This window comes from Triturus cristatus, chromosome 5_2 (genome assembly GCF_964204655.1).
Source record: "Triturus cristatus chromosome 5_2, aTriCri1.1, whole genome shotgun sequence".
NCBI lineage: Eukaryota > Metazoa > Chordata > Amphibia > Caudata > Salamandridae > Triturus > Triturus cristatus.
The window spans coordinates 1050885292-1050901410 of record NC_140588.1 but is presented as its reverse complement, the minus strand read 5'-3'; positions in this window follow the sequence as shown (position 1 = coordinate 1050901410).

Sequence of the window (16119 nt, the reverse complement as noted above, 5' to 3'; positions counted from 1 at the left end):
GGGATTTAATGTGTGTAATCATAAGCAGTGCATGGTGGGGGCGCACATTATAGTTAGCTCAGTAAATTTAAACTGGTGGATTTCAGTGGTTTTTAAAAATAATTTTTTTGCTTAACTCTAAAATCACTTTAACCTTTTTTCCAGTGAATTTCCATGGTGTTTTTTTATGTGATGTTAGATCTTATTACCATACTTAACTATAGATACACTTTATCTTAGATGTTTTTCAATTTTTGAGTTTTCCTGGTCATATTCAACCAACTCTCCCACTGTGCACAGCTTTTGGGTATGCACAGTGGTGGGTTGGCTGCAGGAACTAGCCTTTGGCCTTGTGCATCATGAGGTTTGCTGCAGTGCCAGGCTTGTGGTCAGGGCTTGTGCCCCCAATCCCCCGTAGACAACCAACACCCCTTCTCGCATGATAGAATTCATGGGCCAGCCATACCTGGCCTGGGCATCTAATTTCTGCTATTTATACATGATTCTTCACATACCTTACTTTCTCTCACTGACTGTTTCCCATCTTGCCTCTCACTTTTTTAGTTTTTTGTCCATCTCTATTTTCTTGCTTCTCTTTCCTATTCCCTTTATCTCTGTGGTTCCTACCCTCTGTCTTTCTCCACGTCAGCCATAATATTTTATTCTAACTTTTGCTGTTTTCACGCCTGTTATCTCTTTTCATGGATCACTCCATATTCTTTTTTTCCCTTCAATGTTTTTTCCACCATCTTAGGATAATGTCTTTTTCTCATTCTCCCTTTTCCTCTGATCTCCTATTTTTATCTTCCCTTCAACCTCCCCTTTCTCTGGCCTCTTTCACTTTGTTCATATTTCAAATTTTCACTCACAGAACTCTTATTTACTTTACTCTCATGCTTTCACCCTTCAGCTCTCCTCCCTTTCATTTTATTTCTTACTCCTGCTTTCAGTATTTCTTTTCCCTTCTTCCTTTAGTGCGCACTATTAATTTTCCACCCATACTTTATCTTGTCTCAGTATCTCTTTCCTACTCTCAACTATCCTCATAACTTTTTATCTCCCTTGTTGATTTCTTTCCTTGCTGCTATTTCTTCCCATCTCTATCTCACACTTAACCAGTCTGTCTCACTGGCACTCATGTCTTTTGTTTGCCACATGCCTTCTTATGCTAACCACTTGATTCTCCCCTTTATGTTTTCCATTCTTGTTTCTCTCCCATTTCCCCCCATTTTCTCTTCTGATTGGTCACTCACAGGTAGTGTGGACAAAGTGAGTTGAATACAGGGTCACATGGGGTGGGTTTGAGAGGGGATTCCTGCTGTAGTAAAGGGTACTTTTTATTTCTTCCTCCTTCTGATCTCTGTAATTGCTACTGACATGCCCCCGCTTAGGCCGCCCATGACTCCTGTCTTTAGTTTTTATTTGTACTTGTAAGATTTGTAATCTCTTTGGCATTTTTATTGGATTTTCTGTTCAAAACTCATGCTTTCATCACACTAAGTATTGTGTAATACTACTTCTTCTTACAAAGCATAGTTAAATGTCATGTGATGTCACTTCCTGTGATGTCATCAAGAATCGAATAGAATATAAGGCTGCTACTTTGCAGCCGTTATAATTCTGGTAAACTGATGCCACTTGATTGTCTCAATCTTATTTGAGATTAAGGTAGAGAGCTCTGTTTACCCCTCTGCTTAAGGAAAAGCCACGACAGAGTAGAAACCATGAATCGTATAGGCTCAGGCTGTCCGTCTAACCTGGGTCTTTAAAGGATATGTTTATCGAACTCACGCCGTGAAAGCCATCTGTTGCATTTGGCACTAGTCCATGCTTACAAAATAAAAAACCCCTAAAGAGCCTAATCAGTCAAGATAAATTGCACTGCAATTTTGCCTAATGAGGTTCTTTTCCTAGACTAAACATCTCTCTGTCCCCTAGAGCACCATCCGCAACCTGAAGAAGTATTGAGGAAGATCCTGAGACTGACACGGTGGAGCCATCAGTCTCAATCCATCAGCTAAAATAAGCTTCAATTTTTTAGATGGGCTGCATCCCCTCCGGGGGGTCTTTTGTTTCACTCAATTCACCCTTCCTGTCGCCCTGATTGGAAAGGAAGGAGCTGAGCAGAGCTCAATCACCAGCGAGTGGAGGTGCAATGGCGGTCTTCTGGGGCCCACTCACCGCCTGTTGATTTACAGTAGCGGAACACTAGCTGCCAAATGACATCATTTATGGAAGACTGACTGAATGTTGTGCTGCTTCCCTGACACTGATCTCCCTCTGAGCCACGGTATCATTATCGCTGACTTGAATTGCGTCTATTGCACTGCAGCGTTCACCTACTTCCGCCATAACAAAGGCGGATGAGGTCTTTCTAGGACCTCAGCCTTGATCTAGAGGTTACACAACACCACCTGACTGTCCTTGGTTGGATCAGGATCATGAAATACTATTGTAGGCTTTCATTTATGCGGATTCCACTTTCATGCAAAATACCCACAATCCTCCACAAGCCAATTAATGCTTACCAAAAAAGACTTTTTTTTTAACTACATCAAATGGCAGGAGGGAAATTGGAAGAGAATAGGCGATCTCTTTGACGCGGAGGGGATGATGGAATTTCCTCAGCTCGTCTCTGATTTTGGCCTGCCCAGAGAAGCATAGTGGCAATATCTTGCTTTGCGACATTGGGTTTCACAAAACCCATATGCGCCCACATGCTAGCCGCCCACTAACAGAATTTGAGAAATGGTGCGTCACTCAAGGGTCGGACAAACGTCTACCCTCAGACATATACTCCTTCCTACTTACACCCACTTACCGAGTCAAGTCCCCTGCACAACGCCGATGGGAGTCCGAACTGGAGTGTGAATTCTCCACCAAAGAATGGCAGGATATAAAACTCAGAGCCAGAGCCTCATCGAAAATACAACCATTCTGGGACGCAGTAATGTCTGATAGTAATGCTACCTATCACACAGATATACCCTGATTCCCTAGCTACACAATATTGGGTCTCCCCAAGCCCCTAACCTACCCCCTCAAGTCGTGCCAGGGAAGGGCCATTACACGAGCGCTGGGAGCAGCCAAACAGGTGTTGCTGTCGAAGTGGGGAACGCATAGTGTCTCCACCAGGGTAGATTGGCTAAATAAATTGAGGGAGATAGTTAACGTGGAGAAAATATCGGCAAGCCTCATGCCCAAGCTCCGCCACTTTGATAAAACGTGGGGATCCACTATAGATTCTTTGGCGGAGGAATTCACAGAACTTATTTGCCCGAGGTACCTCCGAGTACTATGACTTGATATGCCATACCCCATAGCGGTCAAACATATCTCTAAGGGGTACCCCTGAGAGTACAGGTCACCCTCACTGGAAGAAGAGCTGTTGTTAGCTACCCAGTCTCCCCCCCCAACCCCATTCCTCTTTCTTGCTATCTGTCCTCACTCTCTCCATGAGTGACTGCCACCATATGGGCCTCCCCACCGGCCTGTGGATGTAGGTGGAAGCTTTTGCTATACTTGCAAAATTTAATAATAATAGATTTAAACCAAAAAAAAGAAATTTTTCAGAGTTCATTGCATCAGAAGCCATTTTGTGCCTGAAACATTAGACTGTTGTGTTTGGTGCAGATGAAAACTGGTATACAAACCTCTCAACAGTTGTGAGCTTTCAGCACCTGTGAAATGACGTAGAGATGTTGGAAAAGATCATTGGTTTGTTAGGAGGATGACTGACAAGGGGCAGGCTCAGCAGCCTGTCCCTGGACAGCAGCAGACCGTGGAGGGCATTCTGCTAGCTTTGTTTACTTGTAGAACATTACAACCCATCCGAACATGGAAGAAGATGAACACAAACAGAAGAGTTCAAACAAAACTGCTGAGTCACTAATTGCATCCTGTAATATGCTCTAATAGCATTCCTGTAATATTAATGCACGCCCCCAGGCCGTTCGAATGGGGCACCTTGTGTATGTAGACTGGTACTTCCTGCTCTGCCTTAGGACAACAATCAAATGATATGAGGCATTTGAGATTAAAGCATATTTAATTTGTTACCTACCATGTAGAAACACTACTGTATTCTGTCAAAGATATGCCTTGTTCTGTAATTCACCTAACAAAGAAAGAAGGAAATAAAGAGAGAACGAAAGAAAGAGAGAAAGAATGAGAGAAAGAAAGAAAGAAAGAAAGAAAAGAAGAAGAGAAAGAAAGAAAACAAACAAGAAAGAAAGAAAGAAAGGAAGAAAGAAAGAAAGAAAGAAAGAAAGAAAGAAAGAAAGAAAGAAAGAAAGAAAGAAAGAAGAAAACAAAGAAAACAAACAAGAAAGAAAGAAAGAAGGAAAGAAAGAAAGAAAGAAAGAAAGAAAGAAAGAAAGAAAGAAAGAAAGAAAGAAAGAAAGAAAAAACAAATATACTTAATATAGCACAGTCTCATAGGATTTTTGTAACCGTCCCTCGGGGGCGTATTCGGACAGTAATTAGTTGGTAGCAACCATTAGTAAGTCTCCAGGGAACCTGTCACTTTGACTGATAGCCTATAGGAGACCAGCGGACAGATATTCTGAAATATCCCTGCTTTCCCACTAGTCACCAATAGGATACCTGTGTACTGGTTAGTCTGGCGCACAGGTCACAGTAACTTGAGCCTGAACCTCAGAGATACTTAACACCCCCCCCCCCCCTCCCCCGGATCAGGTGACCCCCCCCCCCCCCAGCCCGCTGACTGACAATTCCCAAACAGCTTCAAAACAAGAAAACTTTATTATGCCGCTCCCAGCATGCATGATAATTGCAAAAATGGAATTTAATACAGCATTTGCTGGGAGAGCCGTTGCAGCTGGCATATCTTTTCCCATTCACAGAAAGGGAAGACATGAAACAAGCCTGATGGGTGCACCTTGATCTGTGACTGCCGTTTATTTAATACAATTTGTGGAAGATTGTATTAGGTTTTATCAGGGAGGTGCAGGCCTGGGATATGCGCACAGCGTGTAGCTGTGCCGCATGCATTGGCCAACGCGCAGCGGGTTAGCTCAAATCTATGCGCGCTCTTTGAAACCAGGACTGATTTAATAGGAAGAACTTGCACACACCATTACTTGTGTTGTGGCATGAGGAGGTAGGCAAATGAGGCTTCAAGATCTGCACAAAACACGCCACGGCTTTGCTGCATGCTGAGGTGATGCTGGCAGTGAGACAAGAGTCGTTGGCAAGGTACACCAGGATGAGTTGTTATTGAGCGGGGCAGCCCCATGAAGCTTGGCATTCACTGACTTGGACTAGACAGTCTAATGGTGCACATCTCTGGATGGTGCCTGCTGGGCTGTGTTCCGTCATCTTAGAAGAAGAACGAATTTAAAGGACACTGCCCAGAAATTATGAGACTTGCAGTTTCCCCCCCCACATCAAGCAGGCACACTGGTTTGGTCCTAAATTCCATTTTCATAGTGGGGGTAACAATGCTACAGTTAGTGCTTCCATTTTTATTCCATATGTCATGCCTTTGTGTGGGGGTACTTGTGTGTTTGTAACAGTGCTTAATTTGTAAAACAATAAGAGCCAGGGCTCTCGTCAGGGGGCCACTGCAGCTGTCACCACACATTTCCCCTGCTGTGCTGCCAATGATAGTAACAAAACAAGTACTAACCATCACACTCCCACAAGTGTGGCAAATAGGACTATTTCAGGCCCCCAAAAGCTAAAGGAATGGCTTGGGCGGCAGGTATTAGGCATTAAAAAAAAAAATAGAATTAATAATTAGCTGTTGTGGTCGTCTCTAAATTAGCTAGATAGTGCCACCTTGTGGCAGGCTGTCACAAGCGCCAGTGCTGACAATGAAGCAGGACTGCCAAGCTCTGGAACGCACCAGCTCAAATTAAGCACTGGTTTGTAAACCCATTGTAAAGTCTCATGGGAAAGCTATAGGGTCCTCCTTAGCCGGCAAAGTAGCCTGCGTCTGGGACATGCGGGTCCCTCTGGACCCTTAGCAGATGTCAAAGATAGGTGCAGGTACTCTGGTACCTTAGCTCAGGGAACAAAAACTATCTGTGGGACATGCAGGGAATTCTGCCTTTGTTGTTGGTTGCACCCTCGGAGGGCTGTGCCTGTGTTGATATCTCCCTCTAAAAGAGGGGAATCATTGTCACAAGTCTCACTGGTCTAGGACTTTGGTTATCGTATAGAATTTGCCTTAATCTAGCGAGCAAAATTCTGTGGGGCAGATTTATGTTTGACTTGCGCCTCATTTACGCCGCCGTTGCGTCACTTTTGTGACGCAGTGGCGGCGCAAATCCTGCGCCATGGTGCGGGGTATTTACAACGTGACGCATCTGGGAGATGCGTCACGTTGTAAAGCCCTGCGCCACATGTAGGCGTTCCAGGGCAGGTGGGGGCGTTCCAGCGCAGGAACGCCTCCTAAAAGTGGCTGAGTGAAATCTACAAGATTTCACTCAGTCACTTTTGAGCCCATGCTGCGTCAAAACCCTGCGCCTGCTTGAAGCAGGCGTAAGGATTGACGCAGCATTGTGCATATAGGGCCCCCCAGAGCATTGCTGGAGCTGCGTCGCGCTTGCGACGCAAATCCAGCAATGCGCCACTTTTACGGCACAGATGCGTGACGCATCTGTGCCGTTTTTGCCCCATGGTGCGCCGCATTATAAATGCGGCGCATCCATGGTGGCGGAGCTGGGGCGCAAAATAACTGGCGCATCCCTGCTGATATGCAGGGATGCATCAGTTATTATAAATATGCCCCTAAATCTCTTGGTTTCATCATCTGGCTTTCCTAAAAAAGACTGGGGTCAATCTCCTCCAGTGTATCTATTCATTCCATCAATCATTTGCATGAACTCACACGAACGAGTACGCTTACCAGCAATTAATTTAATCTGCCACAAAGAAAAGGGGGCACAAGACGAATCCCAATAACCACCAATAGCCAACAATAATCAATAACCAGTGGATTAACCACTAGCCTTGGGTTCTGGAGTAGTGTGTTACCCATTGTAAAGCGCTTTAACGTCTCACCAGGGGAAATAAGAGCTATATAAGTGCAATTAAAATACAATACAGTAATACAATTAAAGAATAATTTGTATACGTCTGTGTTTCAGCTGACAGCCGAGGGCCCATCACAGCAGGTCCACCAAGCCTCTACTTTTAGGAAGTTGAAAAAACGAGCAGTGATGAGCAACATAAAAATAGGACCTGTTATCAGTGCCTTGAGATGTTCAGTTTCTGGACAAGCACACTATATGAGTTATTATATTTTCATACCTATTATTTTATTGGACCCCACTTGGTTTGATGATCCCTGATTGACACATGTACAAGGTGTACGCAAACTGAAGGTCAGAAGAAAAAAAGTTGGCCCTGATAATTCAGTCCAACCGCATCGTTGCTCTTTAGCCGAGGCAAAAGGGTTGATCATTGGAGCATCTGACCGCGTACTGCACCAGGTCTAACAATCTTATCCAGTTTGCCATCTTTGTTATGGCCATCCAGATGCAGGGATCACTTTATGTCTCAACTAAGGGACATGATGCTTCAATCTGTGAGTAGATAATCCGATTAGCCCTGCTTTGACTGATGGTGGGTTATGAGTTATACAAATTGGGGTTGATTCATAACTGAAGGTGTAAATGTACTTGGAGAGGTTTAATCCCACATTTCTAAGAGAATTCGGAATTTTTAGGCATTCACAGTGAAATCCAGAAGTCTACCTGGGAAGCTGCAATAATCACAGTTTGCTGGGAGTAGTTATGGATTTATTTCAATAAATGTTAAGTTCCTTCTATCCTACTTGCATATATGTAACAACTGTACATTTGCATGTGCAGAAATATTTCTCCATATTGCAATTTCAATTGAAATCCTCAAGGAAATAATTTTCCATCATGAAGAACCACCTTCCCCTTTTCCTCCTCATTCTCACCCTCCAGAATTCCTGCCTTTGACAGGAGTAAGTCACTGACGGCATCAAAGGTGGGAAAGTGCCACACACAGTTTTGTGTGCACCCACACCCTTGAAAGCCTCTGGGGTTTCAACTATTTCGAAAGGCGTTGCCACTATGGAAGGTCCAATGCCTCCTGCCAGCCGCGACTTGTGCATGTAAGAGCGGTGGGGCTGGCTGGGAGGGGGGATTTCGACAGACAACGACGAGGGAAAATGAATTAGTTATTTAATTTCCCCTCGTCATTGCCTGTTGAAATCTCAGCCTTACCACTTTTACCTGCATGGGCCGCTACTGCCGCCTGCTAAAAGCAGAATTACTCATTTACACATAATGGGACAGATTTATGTTAACTGGCGCATCCCTGCATATCAGCAGGGATGCGCCAATTATTATGCGCCACAGCTGCGCGACCATGGATGCGCCGCATTTATTATGCGGCGCACCATGGGGCAAAAACAGCACAGATGCGTGACGCATCTGTGCCGTAAAAGTGGCGCATTGCTGGAGTTGCGTCGCAAGCGCGACGCAGCTCCAGCAATGTTCTGGGGGGCCCTATCTGTACAATGCTGCGTCAATCCTTACGCCTGCTTCAAGCAGGCGCAGGGTTTTGACGCAGCATGGGCCTAAAAGTGACTGAGTGAAATCTTGTAGATTTCACTCAGCCACTTTTAGGAGGTGTTCCTGCGCCGGAACGCCCCCACCTGCCCTGGAACGCCTACATGTGGCGCAGGGCTTTACAACGTGACGCATCTCCCAGATGCGTCACGTTGTAAATACCCCGCACCATGGCGCAGGATTTGCGCCGCTGCTGCATCACAAAAGTGACGCAACGGCGGCGCAAAAGTGGCGCAAGTGCAACATAAATCTGCCCCAAATATTTCTCCAAACTGGGGTGTGCGAATCTTGTTAAAATAAAATCCACACATTCACAAGTGATTTTCACAAAACTATGCATATTAGGCAATATTGATTTTGCTTGTATCTTGAGTAACCTCTGTCCACAATGGTAGAACTTGTTCAAAAAAGGCTCGCGAGATACCAGCATGACACTGATTCAATGACAAAATGTCTAATTAGAATAGAACTGTCGCTCAGCAAGACAGTTTGTATTTGAGCCAGTCTCCTGCAGGCAAAAACCATGCAATATTTAGCATTATGCAAACGGACAAAAGTGTCGTACATTTTAGTGAAGGCGAAAGTCGGAAATTATGCAAATGAAGCTGTTAAAAGATTTAACACAGCACTTTGTGAATAAATGACATTCAGTGCAAATTCACATTTTGTGAACAGGAAATGGGTGTTTACATTAGTAAAACAAGCCATTAGAGAACAGCTTGTAACCTCTTTCAGGACTGGCTGTTTTCCATCCAGTGTACTTTTTAGTCTGTCCTCTCTACAGCTTGCTCCTATCAAATGGCAAGAGGTGTATGTCCCAAATCACCAAGATTTTGCCCTGAGTAGGTGTGGCTCACTCTTCCAGTAAGTTTGGAGCAAGAGTGAAATGTTCCTAGCTTAGTTATGGCTTCATCCTAGAATTCATAAGTAAGCAGGGAACAATATAAGAGTTTTTTAAAGCATATATTGAAGCATGCCCACAGATAAATGCACCCAGGACACCCCACCCAAGGATGGAGGGGCCCCGCTGAAATTGTTGTAGTTCTCAAATAAAACTGGTAGTTTGTCAGTCTTTGGAAAAGTGATTATTATAAGAAGAAAATAGTGCCTTTTCCAGTGAAGTGTAAATCTGTCTCTAAAAATGGCAGATGCACCCTTCTAAGAATATTTAGACTTTAGAGAGTTCAGGGGTCCATCTCTGAGGAGGAAGACAGAACAAAGGGATTGGATAAGCACATGACAATCTAGATGAGGCCCATAGATGACAAGCCCCCATCTAATACCAGTAGAGTCATAGTTTACAGACAACTTAAAAGTATGCATCCAAGAAAGCCAACGCGAAAGTGACACAAGTTGGAAGGGGGAAATATAGACATGGCAGGTAGAGTAGTGGAAAAGATAGAAAGAGTGGCCAGGCAAGAACTGATCACTGATGAGAGGCAAGTGGACCCTTTAGAAAGAGTCACTGGTTTATGAAGAGTGACCAAGCAGTCTGAAGTGGAGGCCACAAGCTCAAAGCACACAGGCCCTACTCACAGCATCAACAATGATGAAGAAGTGAATGGTAACCTTCATTCGACAAAACCTAGGTCTGATATCTCCAAAAAGATCTTAGAGCATCTCATAGTTGGAAACGGTGTTACCGATTGGCTAGCACCCAGCTGTGTGTGAGCTACCATCCAGCTGTCTCATGATCTTTGAAGAGAAATGGCACCATTCTCAGGAGCAGATATCTTAGACAGGGAGCTCATCCCAATTTTATTTTGAAGGACATAAATGAAGATATTTTTTGAAAATGAAATGTAATAAAAGCCTAGATCAGGTGAATCATTAAAAACAACACAGAAATGGGCAACATGAAAAAATAAGCGAATGACTAAAAGGGAGTATTTGAAATGGAATGGTGCACCAGCAGGATATATCACTTATTTATCACAAATATTCGGAATCCCGTGGAAGGCGAATCGTATATTATGGGTGCATATTCCCCATGGAGTACATATCAATTTGAACATTTGGAGTACACATCAATTTAGACATTTTTAGAAGCAAGAAGCTTGTTACTGAAATCAAGTTGAAACTGACGAGCCCTGAGGATATTCACAATTTTTTTTTCCTGAACAAAGCGCTTTGGCTGAACGACTTTTGTGTATACATGTTTATAACAATGGAGAAAATAAAGGAATTCATTTATTACTGCAAAATTACATTGTCTTGAATCTTATTGAAAAGTGATATATCTTCATGGTGCACCATTCCATTCCAAATACTATCTTCTGTCTGCGTAGCAGTGCTGCCAATCAACGCAGGTACGCAGTGCACGGGACCATAAACCTTTGTTAACGTGGAAAGAGGTGCAGGATCTGAGGTCCGCCGTTAGTTCTTTAATGATTATAAGGGAATACGACTGCCACATATGAACCTTTGTATAATCTTGATGCAAATAGATGTATAATAAGCAGGGCTTAAGTAATTGTTTTTGGAAAGAGAGTCATAAAATCATGTGGCTAAATTCTTGCAATAAATTCAACTTTTATGCTTCCATGAAGAAATTGTAGAAGTAAATGAATTCGACAACAAATAAAAAGAATATAACAATTAGATAAGGTGCCAGGAGGAATCCTTTTGATGTATGTGGCAGAAAAATCTAACAGACTTCCAATATTGACACAGGAAGCTGACGGTGGGACTCATGGAGCAGGCAGTTTACAAATATTTTGAGTATGCAAATCTGGAAATCAAAACAAAAAGCAACACATGGAAGCCATTGACCTCTTAACTTAAATTTTTTAGGTTTTTGGTTTTTAATAAGTGCTCAAATGTCCAAAAGACAGCTTGAGGGAAGTGCATATCTTGAGTAAATATCTTACAGAATTCCTCTTGCTTGTGAGAGCTACAGTACGTCAGATCCTCAAGTGTTTGCACAGGCACTTCTCTATGTCATGAGGAAAAAACCTAAGATGTGCAGGGAATAAGTCCCTGGAGGTAGGCAGAAACCGTAAGATCTCTCCAGGCACGAGCCAACAAATGTTATCACAACTGAACATCTACGTAGGTTGCCAAACCACAAGAAATGGTTGGAAATACCCACAGACTCAGGTAAATAAAATAGGGATCCTTTGGTGAGCCCATTTTTCTGAGAACAAATGGATGCTGTAATTGCATGGGAGCCCTGCCCCGGCCCACCGCGGCGCAAGAACCTCAACATAAAGGAAGAGCTTCTTTTTGAAGCAATGCAGGTGCCCGAGGCTTTCAGACAGTCAATAGATCAGTGAGACGTGGGCAGATGGCATCTTGTTTCCTTTGAGGGTTGGAAGATCAGCAGAGATTCTAGGCATGGAGTAACTGCACCTGGTGTTACGGTGGCTCTCCAGACCATGGTGGTAGCGTGGCTATGTGAGAGCGGAGATGTATGACGGGCAATGAATAGCAGGGCCATGCAGTATATTTATTTCATTTTTGTTGTAATAAATAATATTCATATTCTGATCCTTATGCTTGGATTTGTAAAGCGGTCTGTCAACGCCAGTAGTCTTTGGTGCTATTGCTAAGCGATGTAAGTAGGATTACTATTTGGATTGTCGACCGCACAACCAGTTTTTTAGGAGTTTATGGTAATGCAGATAGTCTACAGTGAGATTTGTTGGGCAAGTGATTCTGAGGATGCGATGCGTGAATGAGAAGGAACAACCACCCATGCAAGTGCAGTGACTGCGAGGGATGAGGACCAGTTTAGGTCTGGATGACCAAAGGTTTCCTTGAGGTTTGTATAAGCAGAGCTTGTTGTGATAAAATGATGCTCCTGCAAAGACAGGGACATGTTACCTGGAGCAGACTGTGGAGTCTGGAAGCTTCCTCCGGACTATTTAGGCAAATTGATATGTCTCAGAAGAACCTCAAACACTTATCAAACTCTCAAACCACTCCCAGGTTGATGGGTGGTAATACTGGGCTTTTGGTAGCAGGCTATACAATGGCTCCATGTGGAGCTATTACAGAACTATATTTATTCACTAAAGGTTTATAAATTAGCCATATTTGTAAAGCACACATCTAGCCACAGGGGTGGAAAAGCACTTTCCATGTCGCACAGCAATACATAGCAAGATATCCCTCTACATGAGTGAAAAGAGAATAAAGTGCAGCAAAAGGTGAGTTTTAAGTCTTTCTGGAAAGCTAACAATTTGTTGGCATCATACAGAAGAAGGCTGCATTCAGAGCAGGGGCGCTGTGAATCCCCCGCTGTACCAGCCACAGCGGTGTAGGGTTCTTTATGGGACTCTTTTAGCTGCAACTTTGCAGATAAAAGTTTATAGTTATCGATAAAAGGAAGAAAGAGAGGATGATGGAAAAGGGAAAGGAGGATGAACATGTGGATGCATGACGAAATGAAAAGATGGATCAGTGGGTGAAAGGGTGGATGGATGAGTGAATGAAAGGATGGGTGGATGAAAAGATGGGAGGGTGAGCGGGGGAAAGGATAGGTGGATGAAAGGAAAGATAGATGAGTTTGTGAAAGGATTGGCGGATAAAAAGATGGGTGGGTAAAAGGATGGATATGCGGGTGAAAGGGTGAGTGGGCAAATGTATGGATAAGTGGGTGAAAGGATGGATGGGTGGGTGAAAGGGTAGATGGATGAGTGGGTGAAAGGATGGGTAAAAGAGTGGGTGAAAGGATGGGTGGATGAGTGGCTGAGATGATGATGGATGGATGAATGGATAAAAGGATGGCAGAGTAAATTGAAGTCTGAGAGGATAGATGGATGGATCATTAAAAAGATGGCAGAGTAAACAGAAATCTACTGATGGATGGGTAGGTGGATTTGAAGGATAGTAAAGTAAATGGGGGTCGGAGAGGATGTATGTATGTATGTATGTATGGATGATGGATGGATGGATGGCAGAGTAAGCAGAATTTTAGGAGGATGGATAGGTGGGTGAAAGGATGGCAGAGTAATTTGTAATTTGAGAGGATAGATGGATGGCATGGTAAATGGAAATCTGAGAGGATGGACAGCAGAGTAAATGGGAATTGGCGAGGATGGATGAATGAATGGACAAAAGGATCAAATGATGTAAGAGAGGCTTTATTGATGGATGGATAAGTCAAATTATGGATGTGTAGGTAGATGGATGTATAGATGGATGCGAGCATAGACAATGGATGCCTGTATGGATGAATGGAATGGCCAATGGATGGATTGAATGGCAAAAGATTGAATAATGGATGAAAGAATGAATAGATGAGAAAATGTAAAGGTGAAATGGTGGATATCAGTGGGTATATGGAAGTTCTTAGTGGCTCTTTGATTCCCATGGTGATAAGTTTGACGTAAAGAATAACCAATCCCTTGGACCCTGTTTTCCCTCATGTCGTCCTCTGTGGCACATAGGGAGCCCAGCATAGGATGGATTGAGCAGCATACTGCTTTTTCAGTATTCTGGAACCACTTTGGACCGTGATGGTGTACCCCATTTGCCCCTCAGAATATCTGATGCAGGTGCAGCCATCCAGGAAAACATATCTTTAGACACTCCTCGGCTCACTTGGGACAACAGCCTTCCTTTTCCAAAATCCCTCAAATTCCATTAGACCCGGTTAATGTAGCGTGGAAAAATCCAACTGCTTTCCAAGGCCCTGACCCAAATTCACGGTCAGGGCTCAATGCCTGGCTCTTCGACTGAACTGCAGACCCAGCCCACCTCTCACCCAGCGCTTTGAGACCCTCACGGGTGAGTAGTCGCACTTTATAAGACCCTGATTGATCAACCACAAGTCTCACGCACAAAACGGGACGCGATGGGAGCGGTTGACCTGTTGCATTCTTCCGCTGTCAGTGACATCATCAGGAAGAATTAAGAGCTAGAAGGCCGACTCACCAGACGCCATCATTCTGGGTCCCTTGCCCCGGCGCGCGCCGCCAGCAGCCATCGGCCAGCTGGCATGGCGGCTCCTCTGAGCTAACCCGCTCTTAGCGGAGTCGGTGCAGCCCAAAGGACGGGGCGACCGGCGCTGGAGCGGTGTCAGGCCTGGCAGCCAATTAGCTGCTATTTGGAAGAGCTGTTAATCTCCATTAGGCTGTGTTACTAATGCAACTTCCTTGAAGAGAGAAATCCCCAGACCCATTAAGGCAATATGGCTTTCTTTTATATATTTCGCCGAGTGGCCCTAAAAATGAAATATGCTGCAGGTTTTTATTTCTGCGGCATCACTTGACGGACAGAATGGTTTTTAATTAAAACCATCGTAACAATTTGAGCTAAATCTCTCGGAGACGAGGCCCAGGCCTGCCAGAAATGCTTCCCCTTCTTTCGTAACATTGCACACTTGCGAGCAGTCCGCTTTATTGGCAAATCCCTCTGGCTGCTGGAAATAATGTTTCTTTTCCTCCAGACTGACAAAGGCCGTTTTTTGCTTCTGGCAGTTCTGGCCAGGCCTCGAGGAAGGCCCGCCCTGCTGAGTCTCTGAGCACCGACGTCCAGCTGCGTGTTTTTTCTTCTTTATAAGAAGAATTTAGCTTGGCAATCAGGTAAACTCGACTTTTTCGTACCCAGGGTGCGTTGTAGCGGTTGAGAACATAGGGTTGGAAGAAGTCTGCGTAGGTGACACCCTGTCACGTGACTCAAACACCTTGGCACAGACTAATGAAGTACTAATCAGCCGATATACCGAGCGGCAGCGTGAATCTGCTTGAGGTTCACCCAGCACCATTCAGCTTTTGCTCATTAATATGCATGAGTTAACCTGTGGCCACGTGGAACCAGAATTCCGTGCTCACATAGGCCTTTTGAGGCACCAAGGCCTAGGTCAGAAGGTAGACAAGGACTTCCATTGAAAAGTCTGCCTTATAAATACGAAGACACAATGCTGGTCCAGTCCAGTTTTTTCTTTGCATTCTGGGACTTGTAGTCCTGTTTTGGTGATGCAGTAAACAGGACGCCAAGTCCCAGAATTCAAAGAGAAAAACCTGGACTGGAGCAGCGCATCACACATAGATCTAGGAAACTTGGCATTGCTGAGAAGTGCGCATACCACAGACCTTAATTTCATCGCTTGCCCATGTCAATGCCACCGTGTCTCGTGTGCATCGTTGAACCATACGGTCACTTCTCAATGGGCAGAAATATTGGCTACGCTCTACAAATATCAAAGTGCAGATTCTGACATTAGTTGAGGACTGGCCATCAATTCCTCCTTTTTAGGTCTCGGCTAGCGATGGCTGCGCTTGCGCAGTCTCGCTCGCGAGAGATAATGACTTGGGAGAAGAGGGGCTTGAACCCGCCCCTCTTCTACCCTGTTCTCCATTAGCTGGCCTAGTAAATGCTGGCCAGCCATTGGAGAAGAGGTCCCGTCACTCCAATCATGCACCGTCCTTTTCGGATCGGGGGGCGTGTTTTTTGCGAAAAGTCTCAGGGAGGAGACAACAGCAAAACACGCCCCCGAATCCGAAAAGGACGCTCCCTTTCTCCGAGGCATCTCTGCTGTGCCTCGGAGAAAGGCGGTGGTGTTCAGGGCGATTCCCGGCAGCATGTACACACAGGGCCAGCCGACTAACTCCGCAGCTGC